This window comes from Odocoileus virginianus, chromosome 22 (assembly GCF_023699985.2).
Source record: "Odocoileus virginianus isolate 20LAN1187 ecotype Illinois chromosome 22, Ovbor_1.2, whole genome shotgun sequence".
Classification (NCBI taxonomy): domain Eukaryota; kingdom Metazoa; phylum Chordata; class Mammalia; order Artiodactyla; family Cervidae; genus Odocoileus; species Odocoileus virginianus.
In genome coordinates this window covers 13,759,998-13,783,691 of record NC_069695.1, presented here as the reverse complement: position 1 = coordinate 13,783,691, position 23,694 = coordinate 13,759,998, and the positions used below count along the sequence as shown (strand labels likewise).

Sequence of the window (23,694 nt, the reverse complement as noted above, 5' to 3'; positions counted from 1 at the left end):
TGGTCTGCAGGGAACCTGGGCCTGGGTGGTGGGGGGCAGCTCTCATCTTCCTGTTTCTGGCTGGGGGAAACTGAGGCTCCCAGGGCAGGGTTGTTGGGGAAGCAGAGCCAGAGCCAAGATTGGGGAGGGTAGGGAGTAAGGCCCCCCACCGCCCCCCGAGAGGGAGCCTGGGCCCTCTGGGACCTGAGGAATCCAGCCTTCTCCCCACCAGGAGGAATGGGGCTGAGGGAGGGGTGGGAAGAGACGTCACGGGGGTGGGTTGGGGGTGGATAAAGGGAGCTACAGCCATCAGCCCTCACCTGAGCAGGTGAGCGGGGAGTGTGATGGCGAAGGTGGTCCAGGAGCCCAGAGAGCAACCTGGGATGGCCTTTCCCCAGCCCATCCCCATCCCACCCTCAATGGCCCTCACCAGCCCACGCCACCCCCAGGAGAAGGATGGAGGAAAGAGGAACCAGAAGCATAAGAGGAGGGAGTAGGTGAGGTCAGAGACCTGCCCCTGTCCCTGTCTCAGCAGGAAGCACCCGTCTCCCGGGTACTCACTAAATCCATATGGCCACGTACTGCAGGTGACTTTGGACCTCTTTGAGCCCCAGTCTCTTCCTTAGAAAAAACTGGAGATAATTGTTATCAATACCATTGTCGTGGGGAGGTGAGGATGAAAGAAAGTTATGATGCATGTAAAGTACAAGACATCTTTCAGAAAAAGATGTTCATTCTCAGTTCCTCCCTCACACATCCCTGTTTGGGCCTGGAACAATCTAAGGGGCCCAAAAGAAGTGCACGGGGAACAGGCAGGGAAGGGTATGTCTCAGCTTTCTCGGATAAGCAGTTACTGAGATCTATGCCGGGCTGTGGGCAGCTGAGGCATAGACAGTATCTGGCCTGCAGCCTGACTGCGGAGACCCCCGAGGACCCCTGGAATTGGGCAGAGAACGCACAGATTAGGCTACACTGAGGGCCAGGTTGATGGTGATGCGGGCCGGAAAGTGTGACCCAGCCTGGAGGCCGCTGGCCAGCGTTGGTGCCTGGGACAGGAAGTCACGGGGGCCTGGCAAAGTCAGGAGGCCCTCTTGGAAGAGGTGGAACTGGAGCTGGATCCCAGAGCAGGGAGTGATCTGTGGCTTGCTGCCTGGGAACCTCTCAGGTCAGCCTGCACCCTGCCCCTCCCACAGAGGCCCAGAGCTGATCCAAGAGGTGAATGTTCAGAGTCCGGGGGCTATCACCTTGCCTGATTTTTCTTTTTCTTTTCTGGAGCATCGGGCCCTCTCATTTCATTGTCATCCTACCCACGCCCGTCCCTGTCTTCCCTGCTATTCCCCAGTCCCAGCCATTTCCCCGGTAATCCTCTGTCCCCTCCCACCCCTCTGCCCAGCTGGACTGCCTGAGTGCTCCCACGGGTCAACATGTCATTTCTGGGAGGGCCATGCTGAGGGGGAGGCTGCCTGCGGGGAGCTGAGGGCTTGTGACCTCCTCTGAAGTGGGTAACCCTCTGGAGTATTGGTTCTGCTCCCTGCAGGATTGGGTTCTCATTCTTACCTGCCAGGCTGAGTGACAGGTGAGGTGGTGGATGGACTACATCCACTGTGACACCTGGCGCAGAGCATGGGGCTATACTTATACATGGCTGCCTGCTAGGTTGTTGCCGTGTACAGGATCCCCTGACTGCTCCTAGGAGGCATTTTGAATTTGGTAAAGGAAGGGTAGGGGGAAAAAAAAAAAAACCACCTCCAAGTCTCAGTGTTCTCATCTGTAAAATGGGAACAATTCTAGCAACTGGTTATAACGAGGCTCAGATCTGATCATGGATTTGTTAAGCTGACCTAACAGATGTGTGTCTGAGTTGGACCAGGCACTCTGCCAGGTACTGGAGACATGGGGATAATAACAATAACACGAACATCAGCAAATGCTCACGTAGCACTTGCTCTGTGCCAGGTATTCTCCCAAGCACTTTAACTGCCCTGAAGAAAGGTAGTCCTGTGGGAAACAGACGTGAACAAACAAGAAAGTATGGTTTGAGGTATGGGCCGAGTGCTCTTTCACGGGGAGCTCATGCTGGGCAGGTCTTAGAGGATGCATGGGGTTGAACTGGAGCAGAGGTGGGGGCAGAGTGTTGCAGGCAGAGGGGCTGCAGGGCACAGGGCGGGCTGGGGAGCAGAGGACTGCAGAGGGGACGGGAGAAGAGGCGAATGTCCTATGGGGCAGCTGGGCCCTTGTCACTCCTAATTGTTGTCCCCGCAATGTTGCCTGTTGATCAGCTTTGCCAGTGGCTGACTGGCCTTTGTCAGGAACGAAGGGCACATCTCCCATGTGCAGCTCCAGTGTGTCCGGGATGAGCTGAAGGCTGTGCTGAAGCCCCAGTCTGCTCAGGACTTCCTCCCCCTTCGTATGTTTATGACCTTGCCCAGGTTCCTTGGCTTCTCTGGTGGCCTAGCAGTAAAGAATCCGCCTACGATGAAGGAGCCACAGGAGATGTGGGTTTGACTCCTGGGTCGGGAAGATCCCCTGGAGGAGGGTATGGCAACCCACTCCAGTACTTTTGCCTGGAGAATCCCATGAACAGAGGAGCATGATAGACTACAGTCCATGGGGTCACAAAGAGTCACACACGACCGAAGCGACTCAGCACAGCACAGATGTATGCCAGATTTCTTGGGGTGGGCTTTCTCTCTAGCCGCCTGTGAGCCCACAGCTACATTAGACACGCTGTACACGACCCGTCTAGTACTTGACGTGCACATAGTTGTGCCCCTGGATGCTCAGCCCAACACACGCCTGTCTGTACACAGTCCCCAGATCATGCACATTTGCACAATCTCACACAGCCACACACCCACGTGACGTCACCACGTCCACTCATCAACACGTGTAAATATCTGTACACACAGCACGTTACACAGTCACACACACAGGTGACAACAGGCACACACAGCCACTTGCTGCTCACACCCGTGAGTACACGCAACAGCACGTGATACCCATGCATGCTGTCTCTGGAGACCCAGCTTCAGTGTCTGCTTCCCTTTCTTTCCATCGACAGGTCTCTTGAGCCCTATGAGTTGGACACCATCACTGAATTCACACAATTAATATTCCCACGAGACTTTAGCCAGGGTAACGCCACCAGGCCTGACCATGGCCACGTGCCCCACTAGAGCCTGTGGCCCCCAGTTCTCACCGTCCTCAGGGCTGCTGTTTCCGTCGCCCTCGCTGCGGCCCAAGAGGGGCAGAGGCTGTGTGGGCTCGGAGGGAGGGACCGCTGACTCGTCGTGGTCTCCGCCATAGTGCCCGCTGATGGATGCTACAAACACAGGCGCGGCTCCTTTTTTATGCCGTGTGGCCTCGGGGGCTTTGTGGAGGAGGTGGGCCTCCGGCTGGGGTGGAAGGCCGAGGTCCCTGTCTGTAGGAGGTGAGACAGGGAAGGGTACCCAGGTGGGAGGAGGCCCCGTGAGGGGTATGGGGAGGACTGACCGTGGCTGGCAGCCCCCCAGCCCTGAGAACCCCGGCGGTGCTTATGAGGGCAGTTTGGGCAAGGATGGAAGAAGCTGTGGGTCCAGGAGATTGCCAGCAAACCCCTCTCTGCTGGGGTTTCCACCCGCCACCCTGGGTGGTGGTTCTGACCCCTGGGAGACTCCAACCGGAGCTCAGCCTCGACGTGCAGATGGCGGGGGAATTAGACCATGTGGTATTAATGGTGCTGCCCTGCTTTATAAAGTGCCCTAGCAAGCTGGTGAGCCAGGCACACTCAGTCTTATTTACAGCTGCTATTATTTCTCTGACATCGAGATTAATTTGACGATAGCTGTTTATAAGCTCTTCTATCATCAGATGGGCCCATTACCTGGGAGGAGAGGAGGGCTGAATTTAATTTGTGAATGGTGCACCGGGTTCTCTTGTTCCTGGAGTGTGTGTGGGAGTCACAGCCATAAATCATGGAAGAGACCAGCAGTGCCTAGACCAGAAGCCTGGGAGTTGCCGGGCCGGCCATGTGCCAGGGAGGGATGTGGGCAGGTGGGCGTGTCTGCAGATCCATGGAGCCCGGCAGGATGCACACTGTCTGTGCTGGGAGAGAGACCTGGGGCTTCACCTGGCCAGAGAGCTTCAGACTCTAGGGTCTACAGCAAGTGAGGATCATCTAGAAGTTCATTACAATACAGGTTTTCCCAGCCCTACAGACTCACCACCTCTCAGGGGTGGGGCTCGTGGCTTTCCCAAGTCTGGAGTTATCTCACAAGAGGCCTGTCAGGCACAGTCCCACCTCTCTGGGCCTTGGCCTGTGGACAGGATGACCGGCCCCTGAGGTTCCCCCTGCTCCGGGCACGGCTCCCCTCCCCTGGGCATCTGGAGAGAAAGGCGCAGGAGAAGGGCTGGCCAAAAGTAGACCCCGAGTGACAAGCTGAGAGGTTGGGTCCTGAGAAGAGCAGTAAATGGGCAAAAGCCACCTCCTTCCTCCCATGGGCCCCTCCTAGCACGGTCACCCCTCAGCTGTGATCCCCTCCTGCAGGCAAGGGAGAAGTGTCAACTTGTGAATGTTGTGTTGGGAACCTACAGGCACTGTCTCTCTGTCTTCTTGCATTGATCTTTGGGTTACCTTTCATTAAACCCAGTTGAGAGATAAGAAGACCGAGGTGTCGTAGGAGGTGGTTTAAAATTTCACGGCCTAGAACTGAGGCTGGGGTTTCAGTGCAGCTGGGACATCAGGTCCCTTCTATGACCCGAGCAAAGTTCTCCCCCCGCCAAGGGGCAGGGGCCCGGCTGTACAGCTGCACATGCTAGACTTCGCATCCTTCAGAACACAGTGACTTTATGAAGTGTGTGTGTGGGGGGGGTGGGGACAGGGTCCCAGAGAACTCAAGGTGTTAAAGGGGCCCCTGTGCTCCTGAGAAATCTTCCTCTGATGAGGGCTACATTTCCCTGGGTGCCCCTGGAGCCCAATGCAGCAGATCTTTCTCCACTTGTGGCCTGGCGCACTCTGTCACTGCAGGTCTCTGGGGGAGATGGTTGGGCAGGAGGGCCTGACTCACACATAGCCCCCGACGTGCACTGATGGGGATCAGTGGCCCGTGGGCAGCGACCAGGACCCTTGCCTTCCCTGGGTCTGTTCCAGGATGCCAGGCTCTGTCCTCTGCCTCCCAGGCCCTGGCCTTTCCTTCCCCACTGCTGACTGTCCTCTTGGCAGCCTTCGCAGGGCTCTGCTGGGTACTTTTAAGAATCCTTCAGGCCAAACATCCCTGGTTCCACCAGTCATTGCTTCCAATCAGACGCTGACTTGGATGAACTCCAGCTGGTCAAATTCCATAAAATGAGAAGGACGCCAGTGTGAATTCCATGAGATGCCCCCTCTCATCATTGAAAATCTACACTTTCGTTACTGTAGTCTGAGTTTACATCAGATCGCCTTATTATTGAACTTAATTCATGCAGACCTGAACTCTCGAATCTGATGACACTTGCTTGGAGATGCTTATGTCTTCGCGTGGTGAAATTGGTTTATTGGGTAGGGTTTAGTCTGGTTCTGGTGCAGAGACTCCAAACAAAGTGAGTACCAACTATCTCAGGTCAACCTGGAGTTCGTGGTCCTGGGCAGGCATGGCAGGCAGGTGTGGGTGGCAGGGACTCGGGTATCTCTTCTTGCTCCTCCCTCCCTGGGGTCTGGCCCTTTTCAGCATATCCAGGATAGTTCATATCATGTCCACTTTCTAAGCACCGGGATGAAGGAAGAAGAGAAAGGACAGGAAGAGCATGATGTATTGCTACCTGGCACCTCCACTCCTATCCCATTGTCCAGAACTTTGTCACATGACCATGTGTTGCCGCAAAGGAGGCTGGGAAATGAGGTTTTTATTCTGGAAGGCCAAGTGCCTAGCTAAATTTGAGGGTTCTATTACAATCTGCCTGCAGTGCAGGAGACCCAGGTTCTGTCCCTGGGTTGGGAAAATCCTCTGGAGGAGGAAATGGCAACCCACTTCAGTATTCTTGCCTGGAGAATTCCATGGACAGAGGAGCCTGGCAGGCGGGCTATAGTCCACGGCATCACAATGAGTCGGACATTACTGAGTGACTGACACTTTCACTTCACCGTAGAAAGAGGGAACGGGTATTGGGAGACAACCCATCGTCTCTGCCCTAATTGGTCCTTAGTACCCACAGTTGAAGCCTTACATTGATCCTATTTAAAAACTGTCTTGTGAGTGAAACTTATGGTCTCACCAGAAAACTCCTTGCCTATGGAAATAAAAGAGACTGTCTATGTTTACACCTCTCAGTTTAGTGTCATGGTGGGTGGGTTAACATGCCTGCAGGGGCTTTGCCTAATAGGCAAGGGGCAAGGTCCCAAGGCAAGAAGTGAGAAGCCACCTGTCCAAGTTGGTGTCTGACCACTCACCTGTGTTGACAGAAGGTGCTCATTCATTTACTTACAAATTCTTCTCATTGTCCTGGTGACTAGCGTGCATCTTCCATCTTGTCCAAAGAACACAGTAGAATGTGTGAGCTAAGGAGGAGGTCATAACTGGGAGTGCTCAGCCCGGGTATGTTATACAGACCCTCCACAAAAGCTGTGTGTCCTGGGGCAAGGTATGTAACCTCTCGGAGCTTCGTTTTCTCATCTGAGAAATGGGTATATAATCATGACCCGCTACTGGTTGTTGGGGAGACTCAGCGAGAGACCATGGGCAGCACCGGTGCAGTGCCTGGAGCAGGGACGGGACTGTGAGAATGTGGGTATACATGAAAGTGAAGGTCGCTCAGTTGTGTCCGACTCTGCGACCCCATGGACTAGAGGTCCACGGAATTCTCCAGGCCAGAATACTGGAGTGGGTAGCCTTTCCCTTCTCCAGGGGATCTTCCCAACCCCGGGACTGAACCCAAGTCTCCTGCATTGCAGGTGGATTCTTTACCAACTGAGCTATTAGGGAAACAACTCAGATGCGAGGTTGCCTTCACTCAGGCTGAAAAGCTGAGGTTCTCATGCACAAAGCGCAGGATGAAAAGGACTGATCAGGGTGTGTAAGTATCCTACTCCAACAGCACTATTGACAATACAGGGTCTTCTTTTATCTTAGAGACTAAACAAGAAAAATCTTTATGAGAGTCTGTATCTGGTTACAGTATTTCCAGGGCGTTCACTCGATACTACAGGGTTTCATGAAACACACTCAGTCACTAAGCTTTAAGGCGCATATACCTGCATGTTTCCCATCTCTGAAATTGGGATACATCTTCTAGATGTCTGTGTGTCCCAGTTACACTGTCTTTTAGAAATTGGTGGTGGTTCATAAAGTGACAGTGCACCATCCAATTGATGGCTTCCTAGAACTGATGAAATTTAACAGTTTTTTTTAATGCATCTCATTCACAAAGCTTTGAGGGTCTCAAATAAGTCTGTAGAACTCTCAAAGGCAAATAGTGTCAAGTTTGCGATTCATAGGATGTTGGTTTCTTTCTCATTGTAAACATCCCCCACCTCTTGTCTTGTTTTTAACATTGCATGACCCCTCACACCCAAGGACCCAGGAGAATAAGCACTCCATGGAGGACTAGAGGCAGAGAATCTGGAGACAGGAGTCCTGGGACCACTGTGAGCTTTGTTAACCTCTCCTGGGGCTTTGGGCTCCTTGTCGGTCCTAGGAGGAAGAGCATCGCTTTGTGCTTCCCTCCTCAGGGGCTGGTGAACACTTCAGGGAAACTTGCTGTCTAAAAAGCTTGGGAAAGGACGGATGTGCTCTAGAGTTAATATTCTAGGACAAATACTAACCTCCTTAACTTTCCCCTTTTCCCCAAACCAGCTGTCGAAGCCCCTTCCCGTACCTCTCTGAGAACCACCAGTCTTGTAGACACACAGGTGACCCATCTGGAATGCTGGCCCCTCCTCCGCCCACTCCTCCAGCAGCCACAGTCTACCAGGACCCCGGGGGGTCCCTTCCCAGGGCCTCTGCCCCCTGCATTCAGTGCTTGCTGGCTTCCCTCCGTCTCTCCCCCGGCCCCTACGCCATGTCCTCAGTTGCCTTCTCAAGACTTTCCCTAACCCAGCTTGTACACGTGATCCATGGCCCATAGTACCTGCAGGACCTCTGTACCTAAATGCCCAGTACAGTCCCACCTCATGGACTGCCAAGGGTGGTAATGACATAACGACGATGCCACAGAAGGACCTCTGTGGGTGGAGGCATGGCCAGGTTATGGGGGCCCGCTGAGCCAAGGCCATGGGTCTGGTCCTTGGCAGGGTTTTCCACGGCTCTTGGCTCGAGATCAGGATGAGTTTGGCTCAATGCAGGCCCAAATCTCTACCGTTTCTCCCTCATTCTCTGCTTTATCTATTACTTTAATATTTATTAAGCCCCTCTTCTGTGCCAGGAACCGTTGACCCGGGATTCAGACCCAGGCAGAGGACCCCAATGTCTGTGGGGAAGCTGAAAAAATATTGCTTTATCTTCCTTCTTTTCATTCATTTGTTTATTCACTCCCTCATCCCACAGATGTTAACTGAATGGCCCGTCCTGCTCCAGATTTGTTCTAGGCACTGAGGACGCAACAGTGGGCAAGTCAGGACCCCTCCCCTGGATTTAGGGAGCTTACCATCGGGTTGGGGGGATGATGGCAGACAGCAAATGAATAAGCAGGTAAACAGATAGCATGCAGGAGGTGATGGGGGTAGGCTGCAAAATATCACGGGGTCGGGGGCCAGTGATGCTGGGATAGGGTTGGGGGAGCGGCAGGGATGTCACTTTACTTCCACAATCAGAGAGAGCACTGTTGTCACTGTCACACTTAGCAGAACCCAGAACTTCAGGGCAGTGAGAGAGGAAGCCCAGAGGATGTAAGGGGGTGAATCTTGTTGTGGGGGAGGGGCGCACTGGCTGCTTCCTGTCTCCTGATCAGGGCAGGGTGCCCACATTTCTGGTACCACTCTGTACTAGGCACCCTAGTAGCACTGTCTTCGCACCGGGGAGATAGAGGCTGTCATCCCCATTTTACAGAGGGGGAAGCTGAGGCACAGTAGGTGTGCTCACTCACTAAATTGTGTTCACCTCTTATGACCCCATGGATTGCAGCCTACCAGGCTCCTCTGTCCATGGGATTATCCTGGCAGGAATACTGGAGTGGGTCACCAAATCCTCCTCCAGGGGATCTTCCTGACCCAGGGATTGAACCCGCATCTCCCGTGGCTCCTGCATCGACAGGCGGGTTCTTTTCCACCCGACTACCTGGGAAGCCCGCTGAAATGCAAAGAGGTCACGAAAGGCGACACAGCTGGTAGTGGTGGAGCCAAGAGTCAGACCCGGCAGGGAACCCTTGAGTCTGAGCTGTGACCACTGCGCTACCCTGGCCGCCTGTGTCTCGTCACAGCCCTGGGCCCAGTGGTCCTCTGAGCCTTGGGGCTCCCCTGCCCTCACTGCGGGGTGCTGACTGGTGGGGGTGGCACCGGCCCAAACCTCTCTCAGTTCACGCCTTCCTATGGCCCTTAAACACGAGGAAACTGAGGTCCAGGGAGGGGACTGGCTCACGCAGAACCGTATGCTAATTAATGACAAAAGAGATTCAAAGACTTTCCTCTCCTTTGCCCTCCTCCCATTGTCTCATTTCTTTGCCTGGGAACTTCCGGGCTCCTTGGTCAGGGGTGGGAGGAGGTGGGAACACAGTGGGTCTGTTCATATTCTGGGAACCATCTCTGAGGACAAGGTGTATGTGTGTGTGTGGGGGGGTGCATGTGTATGTCAATGCGTGTGCAAGCTGTGTATGTGGGTGTGTGCACGTGCATGCACATGTGTGTATTTTCAGATTCCACCGAGGACACCCGAGAATTGAGTCTGAGACACGTCAGCTGAGGGTTGAGCGGGCACCAGGGCCTCAGCGCCCACTTCAGGACCCCACCACCCCAGCCCCTTCTCGTTGGCACTGCCATCTGCTCTTCTCTCCTCTCTCCGCCCCCTGACTCCCTGCCTCTGTTCCCGGCCTTAGTCACACCTGGTCATGGTGCAGGTGTCAGAGCTTTCACCCTCGAGACCCCAAAGGTTGGAGGATTCCGTCAGAGCCAGATGGAGCCCTGGTCGGAAAGGCAACACTGTGCCTTTGAGCTGCAACAGTAGCATCAGGTGGGACAACTGGCTTTGAGTAGTCCTCATATCTGTCACCAGGGTTATCTGGGGAGCTTGCAAAGATCTGTATGCCCAGCCTCCAAGGCAGAGCTACCTTTATGAAGTAGGAATCTGCATCTATGAAAATACAGATTTGTGAATTTTAAATACAAGCTAGTATTTAATACTAAAATTTAAATACAAGCTTGTATTTAAAATTTAAATACAAGCAAGTCGTTTCGTCATTAAAGAGGAAAGATGTGTATGTAGGGAAAGTGGAAGCAGTGTAGCAGACTCATGAATGAACTCCTGCTCCCACTCCTTGCCTTCGCCCCCAGACCCCTCCCCAGAGGCAGTGACTGTGTTGCATACCCCTGATTTAGTAGCAGGTGCTGCAGGAGACTTGGCACACACAGACGTTGCACCCTATGCCCCTACCTTCGTGGAGTTTATGGTCTAGTGCAGGTGACTGGAAGTAAACAAATGACCCACAAATACATATATGATCGTGAAATGTGACAAAGGCCAGGCATGATCAGAATGGTGTGTTGAGGCCAAAATAGCAGGGACAACCTCATTTTGGTGGGCTGGGCAGGAGCAGGTGGTAGTGGACGGAATGAGGCTTCCTCATCTCCTGTCCAGAGTCTCAGGCTTGGGGCTGGTGGTGGCAGGGACAGGGGACCCTTTCCACTCACTTTTCACTTGATGTCTGGTATACAGAAAGGAGCAAGACCCCTCCCGTTTCGGGAGACTCTCCATCCAGGTAGGGAGACAGGACCTCACCCACGATAAGGATTGTGTGGGTTTCCTGAGGCGGCCGTGACAAGTAAATGGTGGGCTTGAAACAATAGAGACTTATTGCTTCTCAGTTCTGGAGGCTGGGAGTCTGAAATGAAGGACCATGCTTTCTCTGAAGGCTCTGGAGGAGGATCTTTCCTTTCCAGTCTCTGGTGGTTGCTGGCGATCCTGGCCTTTTAGACCCATCACCCCAATCTTCACCTCTGTTATCTCATGGTGTTCTCCCCATGTGTCTCTCCATCCCTACACGGTCTTTTTACAAGGGTATCAGTCATTGGATTAGGACCCACGCTAATCCAGGCTGACCTTGTCTTAACTGGGTCACATTAGCAAAGACTGTATTTCCAAATAAATCTCAGGGGCTGAGATTTCAACGTATCTTTTTGCAAGGACACAACTCCACCCACAACAAGGATGAGACCCATAGGCCCAGGAGCAGGACAGCTGTGAGAACTACAAGGATTCAGGGGATATCTCCAGGGTTTGCAAGGAGCCAGGTACTCGGGGAGGAGGACAGAGAATGAGCAAGTGAATGAGTAAAAGACGAGAGAGGCAGGAATGCACAGCGCGTACACAGCCATAGGAAAGAGGCTCCCAGGACCTGCTCAGAGCTGCCTTCTAGAACTGTGAGTCCAGGAATGAGGCCACCAGGTGTGAAGCCTGCAGCGCATCCTAAGGGAACCCATTTGCTCCTCCGCTGCAGGAAGCGATGGGGGCCCTGGGTGTTCTCAGACTTCCTCTGCGATCTCCTTCCCTCCTGGCTCTGGCTTTCAGGTGTGGCGACTGCAGGAGGAGTGACTGTCACTGGGGCTCCTGGGACGAGCTAACACATGTCCCCAAAGCCCACAGCCTCTGGCCCTGATGACATGCTCCAAACACCCAAGACTGTCCCTTCCTCCTATGCTTATGCCCACACCAACCAACTTCTTTTTCTAACCAACCTTTTTTTCTCACTTATGAAGGGAGAAACCTGTGGGTGGGATCACCCCCACCTTGTCATCACTTATTCCCAGCATCTAGAGAGGGTCTGCTCAGAGCATGCTCGCAAAAGATATTCTTTTTTTAAAAATTTACTTAGGCTGCACCAGATAGCTCAGTTGGTAAACGAAACTGCCTGCAATGCAGGAGACCCCGGTTTGATTCCTGGGTCAGGAAGATCTGCTGGAGAAGGGACAGGCTACCCACTCCAGTATTCTCTGGGCTTCCCTTGTGGCTCAGCTGGTAAAGAATCTGCCTGCAATGCGGGAGACCTGGGTTCGATCCCTGGGGTGGGAAGATCCCCTGGAGAAGGGAAAGGCTACCCACTCCAGTATTCTGGCCTAGAGAATTCCATGGGGTCACAAAGAGTCAGACACGACTGAGTGACTTTCACTTTTCAGGCCTTAGTTGTGGCATGTGGGATCTATTTCCCTCATCAGGGGTCAAACCCAGGTCCCCTGTACTAAGAGCACAGAGTCTTATCCATTGGACTCCCAGGAAAGTCCCAAGAGATCTTCTTTGACTTAAAGAAAAACCACAATGAGATGAAAGCATCCGGACAGTCACACCCTCAGATTTTGTCCCTGTAGACACCCAGTTTCCCCTGCCCTTCACGTATACTACTGCTCAGGAGAACTGCTCAGGATCTTACCGTGGCCGCTGAGCAAACCTGGTGCTTGGGAGAGGCACCTCTCCTTCCTGGGCCTCAGTTGCCCTCTTTGTAGTTTGAGGTGTTAGTACCCACTTAATAACCTTGCATGTGAATAGCTGTCAGGAAGCTAGAATTATGCAATTTATTTCAGCCCGACCGTGTGCACTCCTGCTTTGTAATCAGCCCTACGCCAGGCCAGGCAGTGCAAGGTGGACCAGGCAGGCTGCCCAGTTCTTGTGGAGGGGGTGGATCACGTGTAAGGAGTTCACAAAATGAGGAGCACTACAAGGTGTGGGGAGGTGCAGGCAGTGCTGAGAAGGCATGACTAGGATTTCAGCTGGCTGAAGGGGCAGTAGAGTCCTCCTGAGGACTCTCCTATGAAGAGGAGTTAGCGAGGCAGAGGCGGGGAGAAGAATTCTCTGCAGGGGGACTAGCCTTTTGGACAGGAGAGCTCAGGGCTTGCCCTAGAAAGAGAGCAGTCTGATGTAGTTGGAACCAAGAGAGTGAAGGGGATGTGAGAACTGAGGCCAGAGAGACCGGATGGACTCCAAGGGAGAGACCATTGTATTAGCATTCCATGTGGTTTAGCAAATACAGTCACTTCTCTCACTTCTGTAGAAGCCTGGCAGGAGGAATTCAGGGCTGGTGTGGTGCCTCACAGTGTCAAGGACCCAGGCTCTTCCCAATCGCTCTGCCATTCTTGACTTCCATTCCCAAAGTCACTCATGGCCCAACAGAGCTGCTACAGCTCCGGCCTGCGTCTGCATTCCACCAAATACAAAGGAGCAAGGGATGAGGATGTTTTCTTAAATTAGGGCACTTCCTAGAAATTGTACACATGGCTTAACAGGTAGCACTGGGGGTAAAGAACCTGCCTGCCAATGTGGGAGACATAAGAGATACAGGTTTGACCCCTGGGTCAGGAAGATCCCCTGGAGGAGGGTATGGCAGATTGCCATACTGGAATACACTCCAGTGTTCTTCCCTGGAGAATCCCATGGACAGAGGTGCCTGGTGGGCTACAGACCATGGGGTTACAAAGAGTCTGACACAACTGAGTGACTTAGCACAGGCTGTGTATCAGTTATCTACTGATGCATAACAACCCCCCCACCCCCCAAACTCAGTGTCTTAAAACAATAAGTATGTGTTGTGGAAATGGCAACCCAGTCCAATATTCTTGCCTGGAGAATCCCATGGACAGAGGAGTCTGGTGGGCTATAGTCCATGGGGTCATGAAGAGTCGGACACAACTGAGCGAGTAATACACACACATGTGTTGTGGAAGGGAGTTCCCCGGTGACGCTAGTGGAACCCACCTGCTGAAACAGGAGACAGAAGAGATACAGATTCAATCCCAGGGTCAGAAAGAGCCCTTGGAGGAGGGCATGGCAATCCACTCCAGTGTTCTTGCCTGGAGAATCCCATGGACAGAGGAGCCTGGCAGGCTATAGTCCATAGGGTCATAGAGTCAGATACAACTGAAACGGCTTAACACACACACAGAAATTGTACACACCATTTCCATTTAAATCCTACTGGAGAGATTTTAGTCTTGTAGTCAAACTTAGCCTCAAAGGGAGCTGGGAAAGTGTCTTTATTACAGACAGCCACGGGTCAGCTAAAAGTAAGGAGTTTTATTGTTGTGGAAACAGAGGAAGATGGATATTGAAGATAACTCATGGCCTCCACCATAGTCACCAGGTTTAGTGTTTCACTTGATGAGAACACTCTAGAAAATCCCGAGAAGCATTATGAATCCACGTCCTGGCTCCACTGAGGGGCTTCCACTAGTCACTCCTCCAAACAGAGCCCTCCTCCCTCCCACCAACATGGTTAATCAAGGCCACGCCTCCTCTCCTCCATGGGCCTCTTGCTCTGTGCTGAAGATGCCGAGGCTGTGGGAGGTCTTCACTGCTGCTAGGATGGGAGGAGGAGGGACCCTGTGTTTGTGACCAGCCCTTGGAGGAACAGAAGCTGTTTTATGACAGGGGACTAGAATGGCATTCAGGCCCAACTGGATAAGCGGTCTTCCTACTATGGTGGGAACCTGGGAGCCCAGAGTTCTTTAGGGAAAAGCATTAGGCATTCCAAACAGTTGACTAACTTGAGGCTAGGTTGCCGGTGTCCTTGTCTCAAAGACAATTCCATGGCAATCCCTGCTTTCTGGCTTGGCCCTCCTGGTCTCTCTTTTGGGACCTAAGCCCCAGGCAGCACTAGGCAAAATGTCTGTGCAGTGGGAAAGGTGTCAGATTCTCCTGCAGGCCAGGATCTGGGGGTGCAGTGGGAGATGACTGCCTTGCCTACAGTCAGCCTCTCCCAGGTGGACGAGGCGGGGTGTGGATTCTGCTGGGGTGGTGCCAGGCAGGGTCAGGCAGAGAGTCAGGCGGGGCCCAGAGTGCTCAGGTTGAGAGACAGCTGGATGTTGTCCAGCCTTGGGGTGTTCAAGCTACTCTTGGGGACCCCTGGGAGCTGTAGAGAAGGCTATAGAGGAGCCAGGGGCTCCTTTGAATGTTCCCACCAGCTTTCAAAAGTGGGCTTCCACACACACTCCATTTGAAGGAAGGTCTCTGTGACTAGAAAACGCAGGACTCCTGCCGGCTGCTCAGTGAGCAGCTGATGGGAACTGGGCAGGGAAGAGGTCGGTGACTTGCCTGAGATCCAGCTGCTTGCTGCTGCCCCATCGCCAGGCGGTCTGGGTGTGAGGGCCTGCCCCTCCCCGGGTGCAGGCCGGTCGTCTCTGGAGCCTGCTGTCCCCATTCCTGCTGACTCGAGGGGGAGCCAGTCTCTGACCCTCCCTGGACCTCAGTCTCCTGTACTTGGTGAATGAGGAGGCTGGGTGAGAAGCTCCTGAAGATCCTTTTTAGCTCAAATTCCCATGATCCTATTATCTACTTCATGCCCCGTTTCCCCACTTAAAGAAGTTAAGAAATAGGGCAGCACTGAAGATAATAGCTCGTTTATGTCCGTGAAGGATTTCAAAGGCCTTTATAGCGCTCAAGCAAAATGCTGCTCAAGGTCAGCTGTGGCCAGCCTGCCCCCGGCCCTGCTCCCATCTTATCCCCATTCGGAAATGGGGGTGTGGTGGGCCGGCCCTGGGGTCTAGGTCCAAGGTCACAAGGGGCTCAGGGGGCAGTGGCTTGCCCTTCAAGGCCATTCTCTTCTTCACCAGGCAGTGCTGTGCACTCTGTCAGCTCTTGGAATGGATTCTTGAGAAGGACAGGTTTTCCCTTCAAGTTTTTTGTGTAAAAATTGATTCCTACTCATGATTTCTTAGGCCCAGGTTTACTTACTTCTTCTTAACTTATAGCCACCTGGGCGAGTCCCTCAGAGAGCCCCTAAAAGAAATAGCAGGTTTTCCCACAAGGCTTGTCTTCTAAGAGCCGGCGGTGTGAGTGGAGGGTCCCACAGGCCCCGGGACTGCCTGCAGCTTTGTCCTGCATATTTTCCCTGTGACTCCTTCTGTTCCTGGAAACCCCGAATGCAGCCCAGAAGCAGCCCAGGCAGATGGTAGCACAGCCACGCCTCACTCATGTGAACACGGTGGGTCTCAGAGCTTTGCTACTTACAGACTCAGGGTCACGTGACCTTGGCCGATGACACTTGGAGAACCTGCTTTGGTGAACAGATAAGAGGGATGCGTGATAACCCCACTGAGCTCAGCTGTACCTATGTCAGTGGATTCAAAGTGCTTGATGAGTTCCTATCCCTAGTAGTCCCCGCCTCTGGTCCTTTTCTTTAAATTACAGAAATTTAGCACATCAGAGCCAAAAGGACTTCAGAGAGGTGCTCACTCAGGCCCTCCACTTCACAGGGTGGAGACTGAGTCTCCACGGGCAGAGCTGCAGGAGAGAAGTTGCCAAGGGCTCTTGTGCACAGGCTGCAGAGACCTTTCCACACCTGCAGGAAGAGCAAAGGGTTAAAATGAGGTCAGCTTCTGCAGCGTCCAGGATGGGGGTCATGAGGGTCTGGGATCTGATTGACTGCCTGCTGTGTCCCTGGGGCCGACCCAGAGCTAGAACTCAGTAAGTGGATGGGAGTTCTAGCATGTTCTAAATCAGAGGGGTCAAAGGAGTTGTGGCTTTGCTGTGCTGCCAGTCTGGAAAGTCCCTCCTTCTCTGGGGTTTGAATGTGGCCTTGAACATGAGCGCTTTTACTTCTTCCACCTCCTTTGGTTACAGAGGAAGCAAAGGTCAAATTTTCTGGCAGAAAAGGCAGCTCTAGTCTAGGTGTTATTAATAAGAAGATTGAAAGGCGCACACCTCAGTCCTCCAGCCAGACCTCCTGTTCGCAAAGTTTCCACGGGAGCCGTGCCCGCCCCGAAGTGGTACCTGTGCCCGACTTCTCCCAGCACCTTAGCTGCTCCGCTGACTCCAAGCACTCGTGAATCCGGTTCACCTTTGTTCTCTGGGTCCCTGATTCATGTGGGGAGACCAGGTCGCCAAGTCACAGCCTAGCGCTCAGGTGCCTGTGGGCAGGTCGAGGAGCACTGCCTCTCACTGCTGTGATGAGCTGACCTTCAGGGCAGGGAACATGCCTCCGTGTCTTGGGTCTCCTCTGACTTTCTGAATGGAGTTTCAGAGGTCACATGAAGTTGCTGGGGCCACTGGTGAGAGGGTGACCTGCAGACTCAACTCTCAGAGGGCCTGAGGCCCGGGCTCTCCTCCCTCAGCTGCTTCCCTACAGGCAAGAGATCTTCCAAGACCTTCTTGTCCTCCCCACCTCCAACCAGAAGTTTGCTTGGCCAAAAATCCTTAAGAATTACCCAAAGCATATTTTGGTATGGTGGGCTTCCCAGGGGGCTCAGTGGGGAAGAATCCACTTGCCAAGCAGAAGACACAGGTTTGATCCCTCGGTTGGGAAGATCCCCTGGAAGATGAAATGGCAACCCATTCCAGTACCCTTGCCTGAGAAATCTCATGGAAAGAGGAGCCAGCAGGCTATAGACCATGGGCTTGCAAAGAGTCAGACATGACTTAGCAGCTAGATAACAACAGCAAAGGTTTGGAGAAAAAGCTGTAAGGACATGCAATACATGCACTCTAATGTGACCCCAGGGAGGCTCCCTTTGTGGGGTCCCTAGAGGGCCCTTGGGGATGCCCCCTCACTCCTAGGAGAGGTGACCACCCAGACCTGTGATTTCGTGTCAGTTCCACCCCTCACTGTAAGATGCCTTCCTCCATCTAATGCTTGGTGCGGAGATTTTAGGATTGGTTTACGACTGGATTTTGTTGCCTTTAAAAGAGGCCAGAGGCTACAGGTACCATGAAGTCTCCTTTGGTGGCTTCAAAATGTTGTCCTTGGCTCCCTCTGACAACCGAGCTGGCTGGGGGCCCCCAGGAGCATAGAATCACTGGAAGACCCAGGGTCAGTGGATCCCTCCTTGTACCTCCTCGCTGGGCTCCAGGCTGGAGGCTGGTTGCCCAGGTTTCCTCATTAGGCTGTCAGGGTGCTTCAGGAGGTAAGAAAGAGCTCTGGCCCAGGATTCGGGAAGGCTGGGCCCTCTGATTCCTGCTACATCCCTCGCAGGCTCTTGGGGGTTGGCTTCTGTTTCTGACAAGAATAGGGTGGATGGGTTGGGGGTCTTTGGGATTCCCCTTGCTTCTAACACCCTCTGACTGAGTCTCTGCTTCTCTAGGACACCTCTGCTTTATCACCTTCCCCTGCTTCTCCTGCTGTATCCTCTCCAGGCAGTTTCCTGCCTTCCTGCCAGAGGAGGGGAGGGGAATTTCTCTTTGGAACCAGACGGAGGTGAGAGGGGAGGGCACTTGGATGGCAGGTGGCCTAAGCCTAGGCTTTAAAGCTCCAATGTGGACTCTTCCAGAACCCATCTCCTATCTGTGTTACCCACCCCACACCCTTGACTCAAAGTCACGTAGGGTCAAGGGTCCAGGGATTCTGTTTGGGGGTGATCAATGTTTACCTCCAGAAGTCTCTAGAGGAGGCTTTTCTCTGCTAAGCAAATGCATGTAGTTGTTTCTTTACAAGGATGTGGGCCCTTGTTACGCAGGGTTCCAATTTCAAAATCTGCCCAGGGTAACTTTTATGGCCTTGGATATCTCACTTCACTCTGGGTTTCTACATCCTCAGACTCACTTCATGGTTAGATTGTCCTGAGAGTGCAGGGTGTAGGTGAAGGATAGAAACAATGACAGAAGAGTTATAAAACAAGGGGGGTCACTCTGCAGGAAGTTAGAATCATCTGCAGAGGAAATGTCATATCTTGTGACCAAACCAAAGTGGGACTTGTCAGTACAAGTTGGGGTCTAACTAAGCGATTGGTCTTGTGACACGGGCTTAAGCCTTGCGGAAGATAACGGAGCATGAGCTGGGACCAGCTGACAGTGTTACTACCTCCTGTTCCCCCAAGCCCAGCCCAGGCCCAGACGACACCTGGTTCTTCTCAAGGGCCCCTCAGATGCTGTAGTTCATGTTATGAGATGCCCTCAAGATCTTGGTGAGGGTCCTGGAGAGTTGCTCCCTGATTTTCTTGTGCTCTTAGTAAATGGAGTGTCCAGCAGTGTCTTCTGGAGGATCCTGGGAGAACCTGATGCATAGCGATATCATTGATAACAATGATGAACCTGGGTCTCCTGCATTGCAGGCAGACTCTTTACCTTCTGAGCCCCCAGGGAAGGCCCATGTTGATAGTGCAGTGGTTATTAAACCCTGGAGTCCTGACTGAGAGGAAGAGTCGGATTTCTGAAAAGCTTCTAAACTGTGAGAAACGTGTTTCTTTCTGAAAGGGCTCAAGTGCAGCTCTGCCTTGGGACTATTCTCCACCCTTCCCAGTTCTGAGATTAGGTCAAGTTCATTCATTCACTCTTGTATGCATTTACTTAACACACACGTATGGATTGTCCACTATCTGTCAGGTGCTGTGCTAAGGGCTAGGAAAATAAGAGCAATCAAAAGTCTTGGAGAGTGAAAATGCAAGTCTAGTAGGAGACCTTCTGTGTCCTGCTGGAAAGAGTGGATTTGCTGCCACTGGCTTAGGGCCCAGTCCTCCTGTTGGGCTTCTGGGATTCACACCAAGAGGAAATTCATCATTTACTTAATTTCCAAGAAAAAGGAAATAAATCCGCAAACGAAGCAACATTGTGGACCTTATAAAGCAAATACAACAGGGAGAGACTGGGGATGGGAGGATGAAAGGCTTCTTCCAGGCTGCCCACCTGCTGGGGGATGTGGGATCTCTCCTTACAGATGCTGAGTTTTGGGAGTTTTCCAGGAACCTTTTGGGATTTAGCTTCCTATTCAACTGGTTCAACTCTTTGCAGATGTAGGGTAGACCAGATGACCCCTGAGGTCTCCATCTGCTTTAAAATTCAATAGTTCAGGGATTTTCAGGATCTGAGCTCAAACTGGAGGCTTGTATTAATGTTCAGTTCAGGTGGTGGGGAACAACTTGTCCAGAATAGTGACCTGGAAAGGAAGTGGACTCCTGCTTGAAAGAAAAGTGGCTTTCTGTTCCAAGCATCTGAGCCAAAGACTTATGCTGATCCTCTCTGAGGCAGGGCAGAATTGGCTCTTGAATTACAGATGGGTCTACTGGAGTCATAATTAGGCAATTTCAATGAAAAGGTGACCCCCCACATGGGGCCTTAAAACTTATGTTGCATAAAGCTTCTGGCATGGAACAAGATGTGTTTATACAGCACACTCTACCCAGCTGACCTTGGTTCTCTCCCACCAGCAGCCTGTGACCCTGTGTTTCAGTCATTATCAGACACCAGCTCCCCTGAATAGCAGGTTAGGGGTGTGCTTCTCCAGACTTCTTGAGCATCAGCATCTCTTCAGTGCTTTCAACAAATCAGACTGCTGGGCTCCATTCCTGGATCTCTATTGCAGCTAGTCTGGGACGGGGCAGGCATCTCTCTTTTTTAACCACTTCCCTGCTTGGTTTTGATGTCCTGTTAGGGTTGAGAACTTTGGGCCAACGAATCTCCAGGTGTGGTCCCCTCAGCAGTGCCCTCACCAGGGGCGCATGTTGAACGTGCAGGTTCCTGGGCCCCAGAGCTACTGAATAAGAATCTGCATGGTAATTTGGATGCACACAAATGGTGGAGAACCACCTCTCCAGGGCCTGTCTACCTCTCCTGTGCCCGTGCAAAGAAGTCATTCCTGGGGGAGTTTATTGGAGGTTCACTGTGGGTTCATCCCTGGAGATGTAGGTTATACCTGTCTGATGTGGCTGAGACTGGCTCGGGGGGTGAACCCCTGAACAGAGACTAGATATGTTGGTTAGGTGTTTCGCTCTCCCCTACAACCTGCTCACATCATCACCTAAACCCCAGGGCTCCTGGGTGGGGAACCAAGACTTTCAGAGCAGGACCCAGTCATGGGATAGAGGAGCAGGAAGAAGCCCATGGGTGTCCCCACTTCCTTGGGGGCCAGGGGGACCCAGGTCATCCTGGTCACAGTTTGGCACCAACGGTGTCTTTGGTGCCCTTGGCTGTCCAGGAGAAGTCAGCTGACCTTCTCCAGAGCTGTCTCAGTTCTGCAGTCCTGTTCTCTTCAGGACAACTCCAGGGACCTGGGTCTTTTTCGGCACGCAGGGGCCCTGAAGCACTAGCCGTGGACCAAGGCCTGATTGTGAGTAAAGAAGTGATCTGGCTTTGCCTCGTGTCTAGTACGTTCTGGGGTTCAGACCCCAGATCTGCCAGTCACTGGCCGAGTGGACCCCTCTGAACCTCCACGTCCTCAGATTTGTTATCCCATTCAACCAGTATCTATTTATTAAGTACCTACTCACGATGAGCTGGACTTGGCCTCTTGTCATTTTTGAGAGCTGGGTACAGAGCCCTGGATGGGCCCTGTTAGGAGGTGTGACCTGGGCACCAGATAGTTTTTAGGGTAGCACAAGGCAGTATCTATGCAGGAGTGTGCCACGGGGGCAGCGCTGGTGGGCCGAGGGGTGCTGGCAGGTCCTCGCAGGCTGGACTGTCCGCTGTGTCCAGGGGCCTTCTGGAACCCGCCAGGTCTTGCATGGGTGCTTCAGGGCTCGCTGATCAGGGTGGCAGCAGAGTTTTCTGGAGGCAACCTGGTTGGAGAATGGGGAGCCCAAATTAATGCCTGTCCCTTGCTGTAGAGAAGTCACTTCATTTCTTCATGCCTCGGTGCTGGGAGCCATCTGCCTGCCACTGCCACTCCCAGAAGCCCATGCGGGGACCCCAAAAAGTAGTGCCCAAGGCAGCTTGGAAAGCAGCCTCTGTGACCTCTGTGACATTAAGCGTGTCACCATCATCTCCACCCTCCCTGTGTGGGCCCCTATGTGAGCTCACTCCCACTTACCCCACATTCTAGCTTATTTCGTCCTGGAGGAGAGGGCCATCAGCTATAGAATGAGTCTGTGTCTCCATGGCAACAGGAAGACAGAGCCTTGGGAGAGGCTGGCCTGAGTGGTTAGAATCTCCTGTTGGGACCTGGCAGAGGGGAGACGGGGCTGGGAAGCAGGTCATCTCTTGCTCTGGCTACAGGAACCAAAAGCTCTGCTGCCTCCGGCCGAGCCGTTTTATCCATACATGTTATTATAAAACCTGAAAGGGACAAGATCTGCGTTTCCTTTAATGGAGCCACACTGCAGTGCTGTTATGTAAGGGCTGCGTGGTGTCCAGGAAGCCTCTGGGGCCCAGGGAAAAGGAGATTTCTCACCTCTGCCGCCTCTGCCTCACCCTTCTTTTCCCAAAGCCTTGTAGGGGCACCATCAGCCCTCCCGTGTGTGTGTGTGTGTGTGTGTGTGTGTGTGTGGAGGAGGAGGATATGCCTTCTTCTATGTCACACACAGTTAACTGAGCAGCAGAGCCTTCTGCCGCTCACTCGGCCCCTGCCAGGCTGTGGTCTCCTAGGGGCCTCCAGGGCCGTGAGCTTGATGCCAGGGCTCTGGGTCTAGTGTGGCTGGTCCTCAGCCTTGGGGATGGTGAGTGCAGCCAGAGCCTGGGGGTAATAACAGGGCATGTTTCCTCAAGAGCTCCACCGCGCTTTCTAAGCATCCATTATTCTTTTTGCGACGTGACAAGCACCTGTGAGGACGGCCGGCCCACCAGGCAGGTGAGGAAAGTGAGGCCCAAGGGAGCCGAGGGAGCTTGGGGATGGCCCAGTGGAGGGCCCCGCCCAGGCCCCCCTGGCTCCCCAGGGGCCCACGGTGTCCTGGCTGGGATGACAGGCGGAGTTGGCTGCATCCCACAGAGCAGGTCAGTTCAGTGCCGTTTCTCGCCATCGATGAGCCAGTTGACCGCGATGTGGTGACAATGGAGAACACAGCGCTGGGGACACAGAGTGTTAATAGACCCCTGCTGACGCCGAGGATGGAGCTGAGCACCCCTGCGGTGGCTCGGGGGCTCCGGGCAGCCGGCAGTGGCTGCCCAAGCCGATGCACGTGCACCCACCCCTCGGGTTCTTCCCTGGGACCCCGGCTGTAGGAGGCGTTGTCATCTGCACCCTGCATGTGGGAGTCCGGGCTCGGGGCGGCCGCAGCCCCCACTCTGCTTTCCTGAAGCAGACAGACAGTGGCTCCCACAGAAGGGCTGTGTGGTGCCTGTGCTGTGGTTCCCACGGCAAACTCAGGCCCCCCGTGTTTCACTTTCCTCCTGGGGTGCTCTTCTCCCCTCCGTGTGAGCACGGCCAGGCTGCTTCCCCCACCTCCCCTCCCCACCGAGTGTCCCCGAATGGAGCCCTTCTCGAAAACAGGAAAACTGGGGCCCAGGCAGCTGTGCACCAGCCAGGCAGCTTTAAAACTTGTAGTTTCATCAATTAATTAACTAATTAGCCATTTTTTATTGTGGTAAAATATACGTAACATAAAGTTTAGCATTTTAACTAAATTCACAGTTCAGTGGCATTGAGCACATTCATGGTGTTGTGTGACCATCCCCCCATCCGTCTGCACAAGTTTTTCATCTTCCCAAACTGAAACTGCTCCCAATAAACACCAGCGCCCAGCCCCTCTCCCCCAGCGCTGATAAACTCTCCTCTACTTTCTGTCTCTGTGATTTTCGCTAGCTAGGGACCTCCCATTAGTGGAATTATACAGTAGTCATCTTTTCATGACCGGCTCCTTTTACAGAGTAATGTCTTCAAGTTTCATCTATGTTTCACCATCTGGTAGAATCCTTCCCCAGACAGAAGAAGGTGGCCTTTTGCCTTTTCTTTTGCCCTAATTCTTTGGTTTTTAAACAAACAAAGCAAGGG

At 53.1% G+C, this 23,694-nt stretch overlaps 1 protein-coding gene and 1 long non-coding RNA gene across 2 annotated transcripts in view; one reads left to right on the top strand and one right to left on the bottom strand.

The window, feature by feature from the left end:
- Positions 1 to 23,694, top strand: part of ARK2C (arkadia (RNF111) C-terminal like ring finger ubiquitin ligase 2C) — a 112,498-nt gene that overhangs the window by 11,146 nt on the left and 77,658 nt on the right. The gene's annotated exons all lie outside the window — the stretch shown is intronic.
- LOC110123218 (uncharacterized) lies at positions 14,122 to 21,919 on the bottom strand. Its single transcript, XR_002309462.2, has 3 exons — positions 21,799 to 21,919; positions 21,252 to 21,547; positions 14,122 to 16,404 (listed from the first exon to the last, which is right to left on the bottom strand). It is a non-coding gene; the product is annotated as an uncharacterized lncRNA (long non-coding RNA).